Genomic DNA, 23,510 nt, shown 5'->3' on the forward strand with positions numbered 1-23,510 from the left:
GACGTTGGGATTTGTTCACCATACTTTACAGCTTAATGTTGGTAATTTACGTCAATTTGACATCAGGATGTGACGTTTGGAAGATGTTGGATTTTGGTTACGTAACAGCACAAATTAAAACCAACAAATTCTCAACGTCTATTGATGTTAGAATGGCAGGTTGAACTGACGTTAAAATTCAGACGTTTATCAGACATTGGGATTTGTTCACCATACCTTACAGCTTATTGTTGGTAATTTTTGTCAATTTGACATCAGGATGTGACGTTTGGAAGATGTTGGATTTTGGTTGCATAACATCACTACTTAAAACCAACAAATTATCAACGTCTATTGATGTTAGAATGGCAAGTTGAACTGACGTTAAAATTCAAACGTTTATCAGATGTTGGGATTTGGTCACCATACCTTACAGCTTAATGTTGGTAATTTACGACAATTTGACATCAAGATGTGACGTTTGGAAGATGTTGTATTTTGGTTACATAACATCACTATTTAAAACCAACAAATTCTCAACGTCTATTGACGTTAGAATGGCAGGTTGAACTGATGTTAAAATTCAGACGGTAATGAGATGTTGGGATTTGGTCACCATACCTTACAGCTTAATGCTGGTAATTTATGTCAATTTGACATCAGGATGTGACGTTTGGAAGATGTTGGATTTTGGTTGCATAACATCACTACTTAAACCAACAAATTATCAATGTCTATTGATGTTAGAATGGCAAGTTGAACTGACGTTAAAATTCAGATGTTTATCAGACGTTGGGATTTGGTCACCATACCTTACAGCTTAATGTTGGTAATTTATGTCAATTTGACATCAAGATGTGACGTTTGGAAGATGTTGTATTTTGGTTACATAACATCACTACTTAAAACCAACAAATTCTCAACGTCTATTGACGTTAGAATGGCAGGTTGAACTGATGTTAAAATTCAGACGGTAATGAGATGTTGGGATTTGGTCACCATACAGCTTAATGCTGGTAATTTATGTCAATTTGACATCAGGATGTGACGTTTGGAAGATGTTGGATTTTGGTTGCATAACATCACTACTTAAACCAACAAATTATCAATGTCTATTGATGTTAGAATGGCAAGTTGAACTGACGTTAAAATTCAGATGTTTATCAGACGTTGGGATTTGGTCACCATACCTTACAGCTTAATGTTGGTAATTTACGTCAATTTGACATCAAGATGTGACGTTTGGAAGATGTTGGATTTTGTTTACATAACATCACTACTTAAAACCAACAAATTATCAACGTCTATTGATGTTAGAATGGCAGGTTGAACTGACGTTAAAATTCAGACGTTGGGATTTGGTCACCACACCTTACAGCTTAATGTTGGTAATTTACGTCAATTTGACATCAGGATGTGACGTTTGGAAGATGTTGTTCTTTGGTTACATAATAGCACAAATTAAAACCAACAAATTATCAATGTCTATTGATGTTAGAATAGCAGTTTGAAATGATGTTAAAATTCAGACGTTTATCAGACGTTGGGATTTGTTCACCATACCTTACAGCTTAATGTTGGTAATTTACGTCAATTTGACATCAAGGTGTGACGTTTGGAAGATGTTGGATTTTGGTTGCATAACATCACTACTTAAAACCAACAAATTATCAACGTCTATTGATGTTAGAATGGCAAGTTGCACTGACGTTAAAATTCAGACGTTTATCAGACGTTGGGATTTGGTCCCCATACCTTACAGCTTATTGTTGGTAATTTACGTCAATTTGACATCAGGATGTGACGTTTGGAAGATGTTGGATTTTGGTTGCATAACATCACTACTTAAAACCAACAAATTATCAATGTCTATAGATGTTAGAATGGCAAGTTGAACTGGCGTTAAAATTCAGACGTTTATCAGATGTTGGGATTTGGTCACCATACCTAACAGCTTAATGTTGGTAATTTACGTCAATTTGACATCAAGATGTGACGTTAGGAAGATGTTGTATTTTGGTTACATAACATCACTACTTAAAACCAACAAATTATCAACGTCTATTGATGTTAGAATGGCAGGTTGAACTAATGTTAAAATTCAGACGGTAATCAGATGTTGGGATTTGGTCACCATACCTTACAGCTTAATGCTGGTAATTTATGTCAATTTGACATCAGGATGTGACGTTTGGAAGATGTTGGATTTTGATTGCATAACATCACTACTTAAACCAACAAATTATCAACGTCTATTGATGTTAGAATGGCAAGTTGAACTGACGTTAAAATTCAGATGTTTATCAGACGTTGGGATTTGGTCACCATACCTTACAGCTTAATGTTGGTAATTTACGTCAATTTGACATCAGGATGTGACGTTTGGAAGATGTTGTATTTTGGTTACATAACATCACTACTTAAAACCAACAAATTATCAACGTCTATTGATGTTAGAATGGCAGGTTGAACTGACGTAAAAATTCAGACGTTTATCAGACGTTGGGATTTGTTCACCATACTTTACAGTTTAATGTTGGTAATTTACGTCAATTTGACATCAGGATGTGACGTTTGGAAGATGTTGGATTTTGGTTACGTAACAGCACAAATTAAAACCAACAAATTCTCAACGTCTATTGATGTTAGAATGGCAGGTTGAACTGACGTTAAAATTCAGACGTTTATCAGACGTTGGGATTTGTTCACCATACCTTACAGCTTATTGTTGGTAATTTACGTCAATTTGACATCAGGATGTGACGTTTGGAAGATGTTGGATTTTGGTTGCATAACATCACTACTTAAAACCAACAAATTATCAATGTCTATTGATGTTAGAATGGCAAGTTGAACTGACGTTAAAATTCAAATGTTTATCAGATGTTGGGACTTGGTCACCATACCTTACAGCTTAATGTTGGTAATTTACGACAATTTGACATCAAGATGTGACGTTTGGAAGATGTTGGATTTTGGTTGCATAACATCACTACTTAAAACCAACAAATTATCAACGTCTATTGATGTTAGAATGGCAAGTTGAACTGACGTTAAAATTCAGACGTTGGGATTTGGTCACCATACCTTACAGCTTAATGTTGGTAATTTACGTCAATTTGACATCAGGATGTGACGTTTGGAAGATGTTGTACTTTGGTTACATAACATCACTACTTAAAACCAACAAATTCTCAACGTCTATTGATGTTAGAATGGCAGGTTGAACTGACGTTAAAATTCAGACGTTTATCAGACGTTGGGATTTGTTCACCATACTTTACAGCTTAATGTTGGTAATTTACGTCAATTTGACATCAGGATGTGACGTTTGGAAGATGTTGGATTTTGGTTGCATAACATCACTACTTAAAACCAACAAATTATCAACGTCTATTGATGTTAGAATGGCAAGTTGAACTGACGTTAAAATTCAGACGTTGGGATTTGGTCACCATACCTTACAGCTTAATGTTGGTAATTTACGTCAATTTGACATCAGGATGTGACGTTTGGAAGATGTTGTATTTTGGTTACATAACATCACTACTTAAAACCAACAAATTATCAACGTCTATTGATATTAGAATGGCAGGTTGAACTGACGTTAAAATTCAGACGTTTATCAGACGTTGGGATTTGGTCACCATACCTTACAGCTTAAAGTTGGTAATTTACGTCAATTTGACATCAGAATGTGACGTTTGGAAGATGTTGGATTTTGGTTGCATAACATCACTACTTAAAACCAACAAATTATCAACGTCTATTGATGTTAGAATGGCAGGTTGAAGTGACGTTAAAATTCAGACTTTTATCAGACGTTGGGATTTGTTCACCATACTTTACAGCTTAATGTTGGTAATTTACGTCAATTTGACATCAAGGTGTGACGTTTGGAAGATGTTGGATTTTGGTTGCATAACATCACTACTTAAAACGAACAAATTATCAACGTCTATTGATGTTAGAATGGCAAGTTGAACTGACGTTAAAATTCAGATGTTTATCAGACGTTGGGATTTGGTCACCATACCTTACAGCTTAATGTTGGTAATTTACGTCAATTTGACATCAGGATGTGATGTTTGGAAGATGTTGGATTTTGGTTGCATAACATCACTACTTAAAACCAACAAATTATCAACGTCTATTGATGTTAGAATGGCAGGTTGAACTGACGTTAAAATTCAGACGTTGGGATTTGGTCACCATACCTTACAGCTTAATGTTGGTAATTTACGTCAATTTGACATCAGGATGTGACGTTTGGAAGATGTATTTTGGTTACATAACATCACTACTTAAAACCAACAAATTATCAACGTCTATTGATATTAGAATGGCAGGTTGAACTGATGTTAAAATTCAGACGTTTATCAGACGTTGGGATTTGGTCACCATACCTTACAGCTTAAAGTTGGTAATTTACGTCAATTTGACATCAGGATGTGACGTTTGGAAGATGTTGGATTTTGGTTGCATAACATCACTACTTAAAACCAACAAATTATCAACGTCTATTGATGTTAGAATGGCAGGTTGAACTGACGTTAAAATTCAGACGTTGGGATTTGGTCACCATACCTTACAGCTTATTGTTGGTAACTTACGTCAATTTGACATCAGGATGTGACGTTTGGAAGATGTTGGATTTTGGTTGCATAACATCACTACTTAAAACCAACAAATTATCAATGTCTATTGATGTTAGAATGGCAAGTTGAACTGACGTTAAAATTCAAATGTTTATCAGATGTTGGGATTTGGTCACCATACCTTACAGCTTAATGTTGGTAATTTACGACAATTTGACATCAAGATGTGACGTTTGGAAGATGTTGGATTTTGGTTGCATAACATCACTACTTAAAACCAACAAATTATCAACGTCTATTGATGTTAGAATGGCAAGTTGAACTGACGTTAAAATTCAGACGTTGGGATTTGGTCACCATACCTTACAGCTTAATGTTGGTAATTTACGTCAATTTGACATCAGGATGTGACGTTTGGAAGATTTTGGATTTTGGTTACATAACATCACTACTTAAAACCAACAAATTATCAACGTCTATTGATATTAGAATGGCAGGTTGAACTGACGTTAAAATTCAGACGTTTATCAGACGTTGGGATTTGGTCACCATACCTTACAGCTTAAAGTTGGTAATTTACGTCAATTTGACATCAGAATGTGACGTTTGGAAGATGTTGGATTTTGGTTGCATAACATCACTACTTAAAACCAACAAATTATCAACGTCTATTGATGTTAGAATGGCAGGTTGAAGTGACGTTAAAATTCAGACTTTTATCAGACGTTGGGATTTGTTCACCATACTTTACAGCTTAATGTTGGTAATTTACGTCAATTTGACATCAAGGTGTGACGTTTGGAAGATGTTGGATTTTGGTTGCATAACATCACTACTTAAAACCAACAAATTATCAACGTCTATTGATGTTAGAATGGCAAGTTGAACTGACGTTAAAATTCAGATGTTTATCAGACGTTGGGATTTGGTCACCATACCTTACAGCTTAATGTTGGTAATTTACGTCAATTTGACATCAGGATGTGATGTTTGGAAGATGTTGGATTTTGGTTGCATAACATCACTACTTAAAACCAACAAATTATCAACGTCTATTGATGTTAGAATGGCAGGTTGAACTGACGTTAAAATTCAGACGTTGGGATTTGGTCACCATACCTTACAGCTTAATGTTGGTAATTTACGTCAATTTGACATCAGGATGTGACGTTTGGAAGATGTATTTTGGTTACATAACATCACTACTTAAAACCAACAAATTATCAACGTCTATTGATATTAGAATGGCAGGTTGAACTGATGTTAAAATTCAGACGTTTATCAGACGTTGGGATTTGGTCACCATACCTTACAGCTTAAAGTTGGTAATTTACGTCAATTTGACATCAGGATGTGACGTTTGGAAGATGTTGGATTTTGGTTGCATAACATCACTACTTAAAACCAACAAATTATCAACGTCTATTGATGTTAGAATGGCAGGTTGAACTGACGTTAAAACTCAGACGTTGGGATTTGGTCACCATAACTTACAGCTTAATGTTGGTAATTTACGTCAATTTGACATCAAGGTGTGACGTTTGGAAGATGTTGGATTTTGGTTGCATAACATCACTACTTAAATCCCACACATTTTCAATGTCTATTGATGTTAGAATGGCAGGTTGAACTGATGTTAAAATTCAGACATTTATCAGACGTTGGGATTTGGTCACCATGCCTTACAGCTTGATGTTGGTAATTTACATCAATTTGACATCAGGATGTGACGTTTGGAAGATGTTGGATTTTGGTTACATAACATCACTACTTAAAACCAACAAATTATCAACGTCTATTGATGTTAGAATGGCAGGTTGAACTGACGTTAAAATTCAGACGTTGGGATTTGGTCACCATACCTTACAGCTTATTGTTGGTAATTTACGTCAATTTGACATCAGGATGTGACGTTTGGAAGATGTTGGATTTTGGTTGCATAACATCACTACTTAAAACCAACAAATTATCAATGTCTATTGATGTTACAATGGCAAGTTGAACTGACGTTAAAATTCAAATGTTTATCAGATGTTGGGATTTGGTCACCATACCTTACAGCTTAATGTTGGTAATTTACGACAATTTGACATCAAGATGTGACGTTTGGAAGATGTTGGATTTTGGTTGCATAACATCACTACTTAAAACCAACAAATTATCAACGTCTATTGATGTTAGAATGGCAAGTTGAACTGACGTTAAAATTCAGACGTTGGGATTTGGTCACCATACCTTACAGCTTAATGTTGGTAATTTACGTCAATTTGACATCAGGATGTGACGTTTGGAAGATGTTGTATTTTGGTTACATAACATCACTACTTAAAACCAACAAATTATCAACGTCTATTGATATTAGAATGGCAGGTTGAACTGACGTTAAAATTCAGACGTTTATCAGACGTTGGGATTTGGTCACCATACCTTACAGCTTAAAGTTGGTAATTTACGTCAATTTGACATCAGGATGTGACGTTTGGAAGATGTTGGATTTTGGTTGCATAACATCACTACTTAAAACCAACAAATTATCAACGTCTATTGATGTTAGAATGGCAGGTTGAAGTGACGTTAAAATTCAGACTTTTATCAGACGTTGGGATTTGTTCACCATACTTTACAGCTTAATGTTGGTAATTTACGTCAATTTGACATCAAGGTGTGACTTTTGGAAGATGTTGGATTTTGGTTGCATAACATCACTACTTAAAACCAACAAATTATCAACGTCTATTGATGTTAGAATGGCAAGTTGAACTGACGTTAAAATTCAGATGTTTATCAGACGTTGGGATTTGGTCACCATACCTTACAGCTTAATGTTGGTAATTTACGTCAATTTGACATCAGGATGTGATGTTTGGAAGATGTTGGATTTTGGTTGCATAACATCACTACTTAAAACCAACAAATTATCAACGTCTATTGATGTTAGAATGGCAGGTTGAACTGACGTTAAAATTCAGACGTTGGGATTTGGTCACCATACCTTACAGCTTAATGTTGGTAATTTACGTCAATTTGACATCAAGATGTGACGTTAGGAAGATGTTGTATTTTGGTTACATAACATCACTACTTAAAACCAACAAATTATCAACGTCTATTGATATTAGAATGGCAGGTTGAACTGATGTTAAAATTCAGACGTTTATCAGACGTTGGGATTTGGTCACCATACCTTACAGCTTAAAGTTGGTAATTTACGTCAATTTGACATCAGGATGTGACGTTTGGAAGATGTTGGATTTTGGTTGCATAACATCACTACTTAAAACCAACAAATTATCAACGTCTATTGATGTTAGAATAGCAGGTTGAACTGACGTTAAAACTCAGACGTTGGGATTTGGTCACCATAACTTACAGCTTAATGTTGGTAATTTACGTCAATTTGACATCAAGGTGTGACGTTTGGAAGATGTTGGATTTTGGTTGCATAACATCACTACTTAAATCCCACACATTTTCAATGTCTATTGATGTTAGAATGGCAGGTTGAACTGATGTTAAAATTCAGACATTTATCAGACGTTGGGATTTGGTCACCATGCCTTACAGCTTGATGTTGGTAATTTACATCAATTTGACATCAGGATGTGACGTTTGGAAGATGTTGGATTTTGGTTACATAACATCACTACTTAAAACCAACAAATTATCAACGTCTATTGATGTTAGAATGGCAGGTTGAACTGACGTTAAAATTCAGACGTTGGGATTTGGTCACCATACCTTACAGCTTATTGTTGGTAATTTACGTCAATTTGACATCAGGATGTGACGTTTGGAAGATGTTGGATTTTGGTTGCATAACATCACTACTTAAAACCAACAAATTATCAATGTCTATTGATGTTAGAATGGCAAGTTGAACTGACGTTAAAATTCAAATGTTTATCAGATGTTGGGATTTGGTCACCATACCTTACAGCTTAATGTTGGTAATTTACGACAATTTGACATCAAGATGTGACGTTTGGAAGATGTTGGATTTTGGTTGCATAACATCACTACTTAAAACCAACAAATTATCAACGTCTATTGATGTTAGAATGGCAAGTTGAACTGACGTTAAAATTCAGACGTTGGGATTTGGTCACCATACCTTACAGCTTAATGTTGGTAATTTACGTCAATTTGACATCAGGATGTGACGTTTGGAAGATGTTGTATTTTGGTTACATAACATCACTACTTAAAACCAACAAATTATCAACGTCTATTGATGTTAGAATGGCAGGTTGAAGTGACGTTAAAATTCAGACTTTTATCAGACGTTGGGATTTGTTCACCATACTTTACAGCTTAATGTTGGTAATTTACGTCAATTTGACATCAAGGTGTGACTTTTGGAAGATGTTGGATTTTGGTTGCATAACATCACTACTTAAAACCAACAAATTATCAACGTCTATTGATGTTAGAATGGCAAGTTGAACTGACGTTAAAATTCAGATGTTTATCAGACGTTGGGATTTGGTCACCATACCTTACAGCTTAATGTTGGTAATTTACGTCAATTTGACATCAGGATGTGATGTTTGGAAGATGTTGGATTTTGGTTGCATAACATCACTACTTAAAACCAACAAATTATCAACGTCTATTGATGTTAGAATGGCAGGTTGAACTGACGTTAAAATTCAGACGTTGGGATTTGGTCACCATACCTTACAGCTTAATGTTGGTAATTTACGTCAATTTGACATCAGGATGTGACGTTTGGAAGATGTATTTTGGTTACATAACATCACTACTTAAAACCAACAAATTATCAACGTCTATTGATATTAGAATGGCAGGTTGAACTGATGTTAAAATTCAGACGTTTATCAGACGTTGGGATTTGGTCACCATACCTTACAGCTTAAAGTTGGTAATTTACGTCAATTTGACATCAGGATGTGACGTTTGGAAGATGTTGGATTTTGGTTGCATAACATCACTACTTAAAACCAACAAATTATCAACGTCTATTGATGTTAGAATGGCAGGTTGAACTGACGTTAAAACTCAGACGTTGGGATTTGGTCACCATACCTTACAGCTTAATGTTGGTAATTTACGTCAATTTGACATCAAGGTGTGACGTTTGGAAGATGTTGGATTTTGGTTGCATAACATCACTACTTAAATCCCACACATTTTCAATGTCTATTGATGTTAGAATGGCAGGTTGAAGTGACGTTAAAATTCAGACTTTTATCAGACGTTGGGATTTGTTCACCATACTTTACAGCTTAATGTTGGTAATTTACGTCAATTTGACATCAAGGTGTGACTTTTGGAAGATGTTGGATTTTGGTTGCATAACATCACTACTTAAAACCAACAAATTATCAACGTCTATTGATGTTAGAATGGCAAGTTGAACTGACGTTAAAATTCAGATGTTTATCAGACGTTGGGATTTGGTCACCATACCTTACAGCTTAATGTTGGTAATTTACGTCAATTTGACATCAGGATGTGATGTTTGGAAGATGTTGGATTTTGGTTGCATAACATCACTACTTAAAACCAACAAATTATCAACGTCTATTGATGTTAGAATGGCAGGTTGAACTGACGTTAAAATTCAGACGTTGGGATTTGGTCACCATACCTTACAGCTTAATGTTGGTAATTTACGTCAATTTGACATCAGGATGTGACGTTTGGAAGATGTATTTTGGTTACATAACATCACTACTTAAAACCAACAAATTATCAACGTCTATTGATATTAGAATGGCAGGTTGAACTGATGTTAAAATTCAGACGTTTATCAGACGTTGGGATTTGGTCACCATACCTTACAGCTTAAAGTTGGTAATTTACGTCAATTTGACATCAGGATGTGACGTTTGGAAGATGTTGGATTTTGGTTGCATAACATCACTACTTAAAACCAACAAATTATCAACGTCTATTGATGTTAGAATGGCAGGTTGAACTGACGTTAAAACTCAGACGTTGGGATTTGGTCACCATACCTTACAGCTTAATGTTGGTAATTTACGTCAATTTGACATCAAGGTGTGACGTTTGGAAGATGTTGGATTTTGGTTGCATAACATCACTACTTAAATCCCACACATTTTCAATGTCTATTGATGTTAGAATGGCAGGTTGAACTGATGTTAAAATTCAGACGTTTATCAGAAGTTGGGATTTGGTCACCATGCCTTACAGCTTGATGTTGGTAATTTACATCAATTTGACATCAGGATGTGACGTTTGGAAGATGTTGGACTTTGGTTACATAACATCACTACTTAAAACCAACAAATTATCAACGTCTATTGATGTTAGAATGGCAGGTTGAACTGACGTTAAAATTCAGACGTTGTGATTTGGTCACCATACCTTACAGCTTAATGTTGGTAATTTACGTCAATTTGACATCAAGGTGTGACGTTTGGAAGATGTTGGATTTTGGTTGCATAACATCACTACTTAAAACCAACAAATTATCAACGTCTATTGATGTTAGAATGGCAAGTTGCACTGACGTTAAAATTCAGACGTTTATCAGACGTTGGGATTTGGTCACCATACCTTACAGCATATTGTTGGTAATTTACGTCAATTTGACATCAGGATGTGACGTTTGGAAGATGTTGGATTTTGGTTGCATAACATCACTACTTAAAACCAACAAATTATCAACGTCTATTGATGTTAGAATGGCAGGTTGAACTGACGTTAAAATTCAGACGTTGGGATTTGGTCACCATACCTTACAGCTTAATGTTGGTAATTTACGTCAATTTGACATCAGGATGTGACGTTTGGAAGATGTATTTTGGTTACATAACATCACTACTTAAAACCAACAAATTATCAACGTCTATTGATATTAGAATGGCAGGTTGAACTGATGTTAAAATTCAGACGTTTATCAGACGTTGGGATTTGGTCACCATACCTTACAGCTTAAAGTTGGTAATTTACGTCAATTTGACATCAGGATGTGACGTTTGGAAGATGTTGGATTTTGGTTGCATAACATCACTACTTAAAACCAACAAATTATCAACGTCTATTGATGTTAGAATGGCAGGTTGAACTGACGTTAAAACTCAGACGTTGGGATTTGGTCACCATACCTTACAGCTTAATGTTGGTAATTTACGTCAATTTGACATCAAGGTGTGACGTTTGGAAGATGTTGGATTTTGGTTGCATAACATCACTACTTAAATCCCACACATTTTCAATGTCTATTGATGTTAGAATGGCAGGTTGAACTGATGTTAAAATTCAGACGTTTATCAGACGTTGGGATTTGGTCACCATGCCTTACAGCTTGATGTTGGTAATTTACATCAATTTGACATCAGGATGTGACGTTTGGAAGATGTTGGATTTTGGTTACATAACATCACTACTTAAAACCAACAAATTATCAACGTCTATTGATGTTAGAATGGCAGGTTGAACTGACGTTAAAATTCAGACGTTGGGATTTGGTCACCATACCTTACAGCTTATTGTTGGTAATTTACGTCAATTTGACATCAGGATGTGACGTTTGGAAGATGTTGGATTTTGGTTGCATAACATCACTACTTAAAACCAACAAATTATCAATGTCTATTGATGTTAGAATGGCAAGTTGAACTGACGTTAAAATTCAAATGTTTATCAGATGTTGGGATTTGGTCACCATACCTTACAGCTTAATGTTGGTAATTTACGTCAATTTGACATCAAGATGTGACGTTTGGAAGATGTTGTATTTTGGTTACATAACATCACTACTTAAAACCAACAAATTATCAACGTCTATTGATGTTAGAATGGCAGGTTGAACTAACATTAAAATTCAGACGGTAATCAGATGTTGGGATTTGGTCACCATACCTTACAGCTTAATGCTGGTAATTTATGTCAATTTGACATCAGGATGTGACGTTTGGAAGATGTTGGATTTTGGTTGCATAACATCACTACTTAAACCAACAAATTATCAACGTCTATTGATGTTAGAATGGCAAGTTGAACTGACGTTAAAATTCAGAAGTTTATCAGACGTTGGGATTTGGTCACCATACCTTACAGCTTAATGTTGGTAATTTACGACAATTTGACATCAAGATGTGACGTTTGGAAGATGTTGGATTTTGGTTGCATAACATCACTACTTAAAACCAACAAATTATCAACGTCTATTGATGTTAGAATGGCAAGTTGAACTGACGTTAAAATTCAGACGTTGGGATTTGGTCACCATACCTTACAGCTTAATGTTGGTAATTTACGTCAATTTGACATCAGGATGTGACGTTTGGAAGATGTTGTATTTTGGTTACATAACATCACTACTTAAAACCAACAAATTATCAACGTCTATTGATGTTAGAATGGCAGGTTGAAGTGACGTTAAAATTCAGACTTTTATCAGACGTTGGGATTTGTTCACCATACTTTACAGCTTAATGTTGGTAATTTACGTCAATTTGACATCAAGGTGTGACTTTTGGAAGATGTTGGATTTTGGTTGCATAACATCACTACTTAAAACCAACAAATTATCAACGTCTATTGATGTTAGAATGGCAAGTTGAACTGACGTTAAAATTCAGATGTTTATCAGACGTTGGGATTTGGTCACCATACCTTACAGCTTAATGTTGGTAATTTACGTCAATTTGACATCAGGATGTGATGTTTGGAAGATGTTGGATTTTGGTTGCATAACATCACTACTTAAAACCAACAAATTATCAACGTCTATTGATGTTAGAATGGCAGGTTGAACTGACGTTAAAATTCAGACGTTGGGATTTGGTCACCATACCTTACAGCTTAATGTTGGTAATTTACGTCAATTTGACATCAGGATGTGACGTTTGGAAGATGTATTTTGGTTACATAACATCACTACTTAAAACCAACAAATTATCAACGTCTATTGATATTAGAATGGCAGGTTGAACTGATGTTAAAATTCAGACGTTTATCAGACGTTGGGATTTGGTCACCATACCTTACAGCTTAAAGTTGGTAATTTACGTCAATTTGACATCAGGATGTGACGTTTGGAAGATGTTGGATTTTGGTTGCATAACATCACTACTTAAAACCAACAAATTATCAACGTCTATTGATGTTAGAATGGCAGGTTGAACTGACGTTAAAACTCAGACGTTGGGATTTGGTCACCATACCTTACAGCTTAATGTTGGTAATTTACGTCAATTTGACATCAAGGTGTGACGTTTGGAAGATGTTGGATTTTGGTTGCATAACATCACTACTTAAATCCCACACATTTTCAATGTCTATTGATGTTAGAATGGCAGGTTGAACTGATGTTAAAATTCAGACGTTTATCAGAAGTTGGGATTTGGTCACCATGCCTTACAGCTTGATGTTGGTAATTTACATCAATTTGACATCAGGATGTGACGTTTGGAAGATGTTGGACTTTGGTTACATAACATCACTACTTAAAACCAACAAATTATCAACGTCTATTGATGTTAGAATGGCAGGTTGAACTGACGTTAAAATTCAGACGTTGTGATTTGGTCACCATACCTTACAGCTTAATGTTGGTAATTTACGTCAATTTGACATCAAGGTGTGACGTTTGGAAGATGTTGGATTTTGGTTGCATAACATCACTACTTAAAACCAACAAATTATCAACGTCTATTGATGTTAGAATGGCAAGTTGCACTGACGTTAAAATTCAGACGTTTATCAGACGTTGGGATTTGGTCACCATACCTTACAGCATATTGTTGGTAATTTACGTCAATTTGACATCAGGATGTGACGTTTTTGGTTGCATAACATGTGACGATTTTGGTTGCATAACATCACTACTTAAATCCCACACATTTTCAATGTCTATTGATGTTAGAATGGCAGGTTGAACTGATGTTAAAATTCAGACGTTTATCAGAAGTTGGGATTTGGTCACCATGCCTTACAGCTTGATGTTGGTAATTTACATCAATTTGACATCAGGATGTGACGTTTGGAAGATGTTGGACTTTGGTTACATAACATCACTACTTAAAACCAACAAATTATCAACGTCTATTGATGTTAGAATGGCAGGTTGAACTGACGTTAAAATTCAGACGTTGTGATTTGGTCACCATACCTTACAGCTTAATGTTGGTAATTTACGTCAATTTGACATCAAGGTGTGACGTTTGGAAGATGTTGGATTTTGGTTGCATAACATCACTACTTAAAACCAACAAATTATCAACGTCTATTGATGTTAGAATGGCAGGTTGAACTGACGTTAAAATTCAGACGTTGGGATTTGGTCACCATACCTTACAGCTTAATGTTGGTAATTTACGTCAATTTGACATCAGGATGTGACGTTTGGAAGATGTATTTTGGTTACATAACATCACTACTTAAAACCAACAAATTATCAACGTCTATTGATATTAGAATGGCAGGTTGAACTGATGTTAAAATTCAGACGTTTATCAGACGTTGGGATTTGGTCACCATACCTTACAGCTTAAAGTTGGTAATTTACGTCAATTTGACATCAGGATGTGACGTTTGGAAGATGTTGGATTTTGGTTGCATAACATCACTACTTAAAACCAACAAATTATCAACGTCTATTGATGTTAGAATGGCAGGTTGAACTGACGTTAAAACTCAGACGTTGGGATTTGGTCACCATACCTTACAGCTTAATGTTGGTAATTTACGTCAATTTGACATCAAGGTGTGACGTTTGGAAGATGTTGGATTTTGGTTGCATAACATCACTACTTAAATCCCACACATTTTCAATGTCTATTGATGTTAGAATGGCAGGTTGAACTGATGTTAAAATTCAGACGTTTATCAGACGTTGGGATTTGGTCACCATGCCTTACAGCTTGATGTTGGTAATTTACATCAATTTGACATCAGGATGTGACGTTTGGAAGATGTTGGATTTTGGTTACATAACATCACTACTTAAAACCAACAAATTATCAACGTCTATTGATGTTAGAATGGCAGGTTGAACTGACGTTAAAATTCAGACGTTGGGATTTGGTCACCATACCTTACAGCTTATTGTTGGTAATTTACGTCAATTTGACATCAGGATGTGACGTTTGGAAGATGTTGGATTTTGGTTGCATAACATCACTACTTAAAACCAACAAATTATCAATGTCTATTGATGTTAGAATGGCAAGTTGAACTGACGTTAAAATTCAAATGTTTATCAGATGTTGGGATTTGGTCACCATACCTTACAGCTTAATGTTGGTAATTTACGTCAATTTGACATCAAGATGTGACGTTTGGAAGATGTTGTATTTTGGTTACATAACATCACTACTTAAAACCAACAAATTATCAACGTCTATTGATGTTAGAATGGCAGGTTGAACTAACATTAAAATTCAGACGGTAATCAGATGTTGGGATTTGGTCACCATACCTTACAGCTTAATGCTGGTAATTTATGTCAATTTGACATCAGGATGTGACGTTTGGAAGATGTTGGATTTTGGTTGCATAACATCACTACTTAAACCAACAAATTATCAACGTCTATTGATGTTAGAATGGCAAGTTGAACTGACGTTAAAATTCAGAAGTTTATCAGACGTTGGGATTTGGTCACCATACCTTACAGCTTAATGTTGGTAATTTACGACAATTTGACATCAAGATGTGACGTTTGGAAGATGTTGGATTTTGGTTGCATAACATCACTACTTAAAACCAACAAATTATCAACGTCTATTGATGTTAGAATGGCAAGTTGAACTGACGTTAAAATTCAGACGTTGGGATTTGGTCACCATACCTTACAGCTTAATGTTGGTAATTTACGTCAATTTGACATCAGGATGTGACGTTTGGAAGATGTTGTATTTTGGTTACATAACATCACTACTTAAAACCAACAAATTATCAACGTCTATTGATGTTAGAATGGCAGGTTGAAGTGACGTTAAAATTCAGACTTTTATCAGACGTTGGGATTTGTTCACCATACTTTACAGCTTAATGTTGGTAATTTACGTCAATTTGACATCAAGGTGTGACTTTTGGAAGATGTTGGATTTTGGTTGCATAACATCACTACTTAAAACCAACAAATTATCAACGTCTATTGATGTTAGAATGGCAAGTTGAACTGACGTTAAAATTCAGATGTTTATCAGACGTTGGGATTTGGTCACCATACCTTACAGCTTAATGTTGGTAATTTACGTCAATTTGACATCAGGATGTGATGTTTGGAAGATGTTGGATTTTGGTTGCATAACATCACTACTTAAAACCAACAAATTATCAACGTCTATTGATGTTAGAATGGCAGGTTGAACTGACGTTAAAATTCAGACGTTGGGATTTGGTCACCATACCTTACAGCTTAATGTTGGTAATTTACGTCAATTTGACATCAGGATGTGACGTTTGGAAGATGTATTTTGGTTACATAACATCACTACTTAAAACCAACAAATTATCAACGTCTATTGATATTAGAATGGCAGGTTGAACTGATGTTAAAATTCAGACGTTTATCAGACGTTGGGATTTGGTCACCATACCTTACAGCTTAAAGTTGGTAATTTACGTCAATTTGACATCAGGATGTGACGTTTGGAAGATGTTGGATTTTGGTTGCATAACATCACTACTTAAAACCAACAAATTATCAACGTCTATTGATGTTAGAATGGCAGGTTGAACTGACGTTAAAACTCAGACGTTGGGATTTGGTCACCATACCTTACAGCTTAATGTTGGTAATTTACGTCAATTTGACATCAAGGTGTGACGTTTGGAAGATGTTGGATTTTGGTTGCATAACATCACTACTTAAATCCCACACATTTTCAATGTCTATTGATGTTAGAATGGCAGGTTGAACTGATGTTAAAATTCAGACGTTTATCAGAAGTTGGGATTTGGTCACCATGCCTTACAGCTTGATGTTGGTAATTTACATCAATTTGACATCAGGATGTGACGTTTGGAAGATGTTGGACTTTGGTTACATAACATCACTACTTAAAACCAACAAATTATCAACGTCTATTGATGTTAGAATGGCAGGTTGAACTGACGTTAAAATTCAGACGTTGTGATTTGGTCACCATACCTTACAGCTTAATGTTGGTAATTTACGTCAATTTGACATCAAGGTGTGACGTTTGGAAGATGTTGGATTTTGGTTGCATAACATCACTACTTAAAACCAACAAATTATCAACGTCTATTGATGTTAGAATGGCAAGTTGCACTGACGTTAAAATTCAGACGTTTATCAGACGTTGGGATTTGGTCACCATACCTTACAGCATATTGTTGGTAATTTACGTCAATTTGACATCAGGATGTGACGTTTGGAAGATGTTGGATTTTGGTTGCATAACATCACTACTTAAAACCAACAAATTATCAACGTCTATTGATGTTAGAATGGCAGGTTGAACTGACGTTAAAATTCAGACGTTGGGATTTGGTCACCATACCTTACAGCTTAATGTTGGTAATTTACGTCAATTTGACATCAGGATGTGACGTTTGGAAGATGTATTTTGGTTACATAACATCACTACTTAAAACCAACAAATTATCAACGTCTATTGATATTAGAATGGCAGGTTGAACTGATGTTAAAATTCAGACGTTTATCAGACGTTGGGATTTGGTCACCATACCTTACAGCTTAAAGTTGGTAATTTACGTCAATTTGACATCAGGATGTGACGTTTGGAAGATGTTGGATTTTGGTTGCATAACATCACTACTTAAAACCAACAAATTATCAACGTCTATTGATGTTAGAATGGCAGGTTGAACTGACGTTAAAACTCAGACGTTGGGATTTGGTCACCATACCTTACAGCTTAATGTTGGTAATTTACGTCAATTTGACATCAAGGTGTGACGTTTGGAAGATGTTGGATTTTGGTTGCATAACATCACTACTTAAATCCCACACATTTTCAATGTCTATTGATGTTAGAATGGCAGGTTGAACTGATGTTAAAATTCAGACGTTTATCAGACGTTGGGATTTGGTCACCATGCCTTACAGCTTGATGTTGGTAATTTACATCAATTTGACATCAGGATGTGACGTTTGGAAGATGTTGGACTTTGGTTACATAACATCACTACTTAAAACCAACAAATTATCAACGTCTATTGATGTTAGAATGGCAGGTTGAACTGACGTTAAAATTCAGACGTTGTGATTTGGTCACCATACCTTACAGCTTAATGTTGGTAATTTACGTCAATTTGACATCAAGGTGTGACGTTTGGAAGATGTTGGATTTTGGTTGCATAACATCACTACTTAAAACCAACAAATTATCAACGTCTATTGATGTTAGAATGGCAAGTTGCACTGACGTTAAAATTCAGACGTTTATCAGACGTTGGGATTTGGTCACCATACCTTACAGCATATTGTTGGTAATTTACGTCAATTTGACATCAGGATGTGACGTTTGGAAGATGTTGGATTTTGGTTGCATAACATCACTACTTAAAACCAACAAATTATCAACGTCTATTGATGTTAGAATGGCAAGTTGAACTGGCGTTAAAATTCAGACGTTTATCAGATGTTGGGATTTGGTCACCATACCTAACAGCTTAATGTTGGTAATTTACGTCAATTTGACATCAAGATGTGACGTTAGGAAGATGTTGTATTTTGGTTACATAACATCACTACTTAAAACCAACAAATTATCAACGTCTATTGATGTTAGAATGGCAGGTTGAACTAATGTTAAAATTCAGACGGTAATCAGATGTTGGGATTTGGTCACCATACCTTACAGCTTAATGCTGGTAATTTATGTCAATTTGACATCAGGATGTGACGTTTGGAAGATGTTGGATTTTGATTGCATAACATCACTACTTAAACCAACAAATTATCAACGTCTATTGATGTTAGAATGGCAGGTTGAAGTGACGTTAAAATTCAGACTTTTATCAGACGTTGGGATTTGTTCACCATACTTTACAGCTTAATGTTGGTAATTTACGTCAATTTGACATCAAGGTGTGACGTTTGGAAGATGTTGGATTTTGGTTGCATAACATCACTACTTAAAACCAACAAATTATCAACGTCTATTGATGTTAGAATGGCAAGTTGAACTGACGTTAAAATTCAGATGTTTATCAGACGTTGGGATTTGGTCACCATACCTTACAGCTTAATGTTGGTAATTTACGTCAATTTGACATCAGGATGTGACGTTTGGAAGATGTTGGATTTTGGTTGCATAACATCACTACTTAAAACCAACAAATTATCAACGTCTATTGATGTTAGAATGGCAAGTTGAACTGACGTTAAAATTCAGATGTTTATCAGACGTTGGGATTTGGTCACCATACCTTACAGCTTAATGTTGGTAATTTACGTCAATTTGACATCAGGATGTGATGTTTGGAAGATGTTGGATTTTGGTTGCATAACATCACTACTTAAAACCAACAAATTATCAACGTCTATTGATGTTAGAATGGCAGGTTGAACTGACGTTAAAATTCAGACGTTGGGATTTGGTCACCATACCTTACAGCTTAATGTTGGTAATTTACGTCAATTTGACATCAGGATGTGATGTTTGGAAGATGTATTTTGGTTACATAACATCACTACTTAAAACCAACAAATTATCAACGTCTATTGATATTAGAATGGCAGGTTGAACTGATGTTAAAATTCAGACGTTTATCAGACGTTGGGATTTGGTCACCATACCTTACAGCTTAAAGTTGGTAATTTACATCAATTTGACATCAGGATGTGACGTTTGGAAGATGTTGGATTTTGGTTGCATAACATCACTACTTAAAACCAACAAATTATCAACGTCTATTGATGTTAGAATGGCAGGTTGAACTGACGTTAAAACTCAGACGTTGGGATTTGGTCACCATACCTTACAGCTTAATGTTGGTAATTTACGTCAATTTGACATCAAGGTGTGACGTTTGGAAGATGTTGGATTTTGGTTGCATAACATCACTACTTAAATCCCACAAATTTTCAATGTCTATTGATGTTAGAATGGCAGGTTGAACTGATGTTAAAATTCAGACGTTTATCAGACGTTGGGATTTGGTCACCATGCCTTACAGCTTGATGTTGGTAATTTACATCAATTTGACATCAGGATGTGACGTTTGGAAGATGTTGGATTTTGGTTACATAACATCACTACTTAAAACCAACAAATTATCAACGTCTATTGATGTTAGAATGGAAGGTTGAACTGACGTTAAAATTCAGACGTTGGGATTTGGTCACCATACCTTACAGCTTAATGTTGGTAATTTACGTCAATTTGACATCAAGGTGTGACGTTTGGAAGATGTTGGATTTTGGTTGCATAACATCACTACTTAAAACCAACAAATTATCAACGTCTATTGATGTTAGAATGGCAAGTTGCACTGACGTTAAAATTCAGACGTTTATCAGACGTTGGGATTTGGTCACCATACCTTACAGCATATTGTTGGTAATTTACGTCAATTTGACATCAGGATGTGACGTTTGGAAGATGTTGTATTTTGGTTGCATAACATCACTACTTAAAACCAACAAATTATCAATGTCTATAGATGTTAGAATGGCAAGTTGAACTGGCGTTAAAATTCAGACGTTTATCAGATGTTGGGATTTGGTCACCATACCTAACAGCTTAATGTTGGTAATTTACGTCAATTTGACATCAAGATGTGACGTTAGGAAGATGTTGTATTTTGGTTACATAACATCACTACTTAAAACCAACAAATTATCAACGTCTATTGATGTTAGAATGGCAGGTTGAACTAATGTTAAAATTCAGACGGTAATCAGATGTTGGGATTTGGTCACCATACCTTAAAGCTTAATGCTGGTAATTTATGTCAATTTGACATCAGGATGTGACGTTTGGAAGATGTTGGATTTTGATTGCATAACATCACTACTTAAACCAACAAATTATCAACGTCTATTGATGTTAGAATGGCAAGTTGAACTGACGTTAAAATTCAGATGTTTATCAGACGTTGGGATTTGGTCACCATACCTTACAGCTTAATGTTGGTAATTTACGGCAATTTGACATCAGGATGTGACGTTTGGAAGATGTTGTATTTTGGTTACATAACATCACTACTTAAAACCAACAAATTATCAACGTCTATTGATGTTAGAATGGCAGGTTGAAGTGACGTTAAAATTCAGACTTTTATCAGACGTTGGGATTTGTTCACCATACTTTACAGCTTAATGTTGGTAATTTACGTCAATTTGACATCAAGGTGTGACGTTTGGAAGATATTGGATTTTGGTTGCATAACATCACTACATAAAACCAACAAATTATCAACGTCTATTGATGTTAGAATGGCAAGTTGAACTGACGTTAAAATTCAGATGTTTATCAGACGTTGGGATTTGGTCACCATACCTTACAGCTTAATGTTGGTAATTTACGTCAATTTGACATCAGGATGTGATGTTTGGAAGATGTTGGATTTTGGTTGCATAACATCACTACTTAAAACCAACAAATTATCAACGTCTATTGATGTTAGAATGGCAGGTTGAACTGACGTTAAAATTCAGACGTTGGGATTTGGTCACCATACCTTACAGCTTAATGTTGGTAATTTACGTCAATTTGACATCAGGATGTGACGTTTGGAAGATGTATTTTGGTTACATAACATCACTACTTAAAACCAACAAATTATCAACGTCTATTGATATTAGAATGGCAGGTTGAACTGATGTTAAAATTCAGACGTTTATCAGACGTTGGGATTTGGTCACCATACCTTACAGCTTAAAGTTGGTAATTTACGTCAATTTGACATCAGGAAGTGACGTTTGGAAGATGTTGGATTTTGGTTGCATAACATCACTACTTAAAACCAACAAATTATCAACGTCTATTGATGTTAGAATGGCAGGTTGAACTGACGTTAAAACTCAGACGTTGGGATTTGGTCACCATACCTTACAGCTTAATGTTGGTAATTTACGTCAATTTGACATCAAGGTGTGACGTTTGGAAGATGTTGGATTTTGGTTGCATAACATCACTACTTAAATCCCACACATTTTCAATGTCTATTGATGTTAGAATGGCAGGTTGAACTGATGTTAAAATTCAGACGTTTATCAGACGTTGGGATTTGGTCACCATGCCTTACAGCTTGATGTTGGTAATTTACATCAATTTGACATCAGGATGTGATGTTTGGAAGATGTTGGATTTTGGTTACATAACATCACTACTTAAAACCAACAAATTATCAACGTCTATTGATGTTAGAATGGCAGGTTGAACTGATGTTAAAATTCAGACGTTTATCAGACGTTGGGATTTGGTCACCATACCTTACAGCTTAATGTTGGTAATTTACGTCAATTTGACATCAGGATGTGACGTTTGGAAGATGTTGGATTTTGGTTATGTAACAGCACAAATTAAAACCAACAAATTATCAACGTCTATTGATGTTAGAATGGCAGGTTGAACTGACGTTAAAATTCAGACGTTTATCAGACGTTGGGATTTGTTCACCATACCTTACAGCTTAATGTTGGTAATTTACGTCAATTTGACATCAAGATGTGACGTTTGGAAGATGTTGTATTTTGGTTACATAACATCACTACTTAAAACCAACAAATTATCAACGTCTATTGATGTTAGAATGGCAGGTTGAACTAACATTAAAATTCAGACGGTAATCAGATGTTGGGATTTGGTCACCATACCTTACAGCTTAATGCTGGTAATTTATGTCAATTTGACATCAGGATGTGACGTTTGGAAGATGTTGGATTTTGGTTACGTAACAGCACAAATTAAAACCAACAAATTCTCAACGTCTATTGATGTTAGAATGGCAGGTTGAACTGACGTTAAAATTCAGACGTTTATCAGACGTTGG

Source organism: Hoplias malabaricus, chromosome X2, assembly GCF_029633855.1.
Source record: "Hoplias malabaricus isolate fHopMal1 chromosome X2, fHopMal1.hap1, whole genome shotgun sequence".
NCBI classification, from domain to species: Eukaryota; Metazoa; Chordata; class Actinopteri; order Characiformes; family Erythrinidae; genus Hoplias; species Hoplias malabaricus.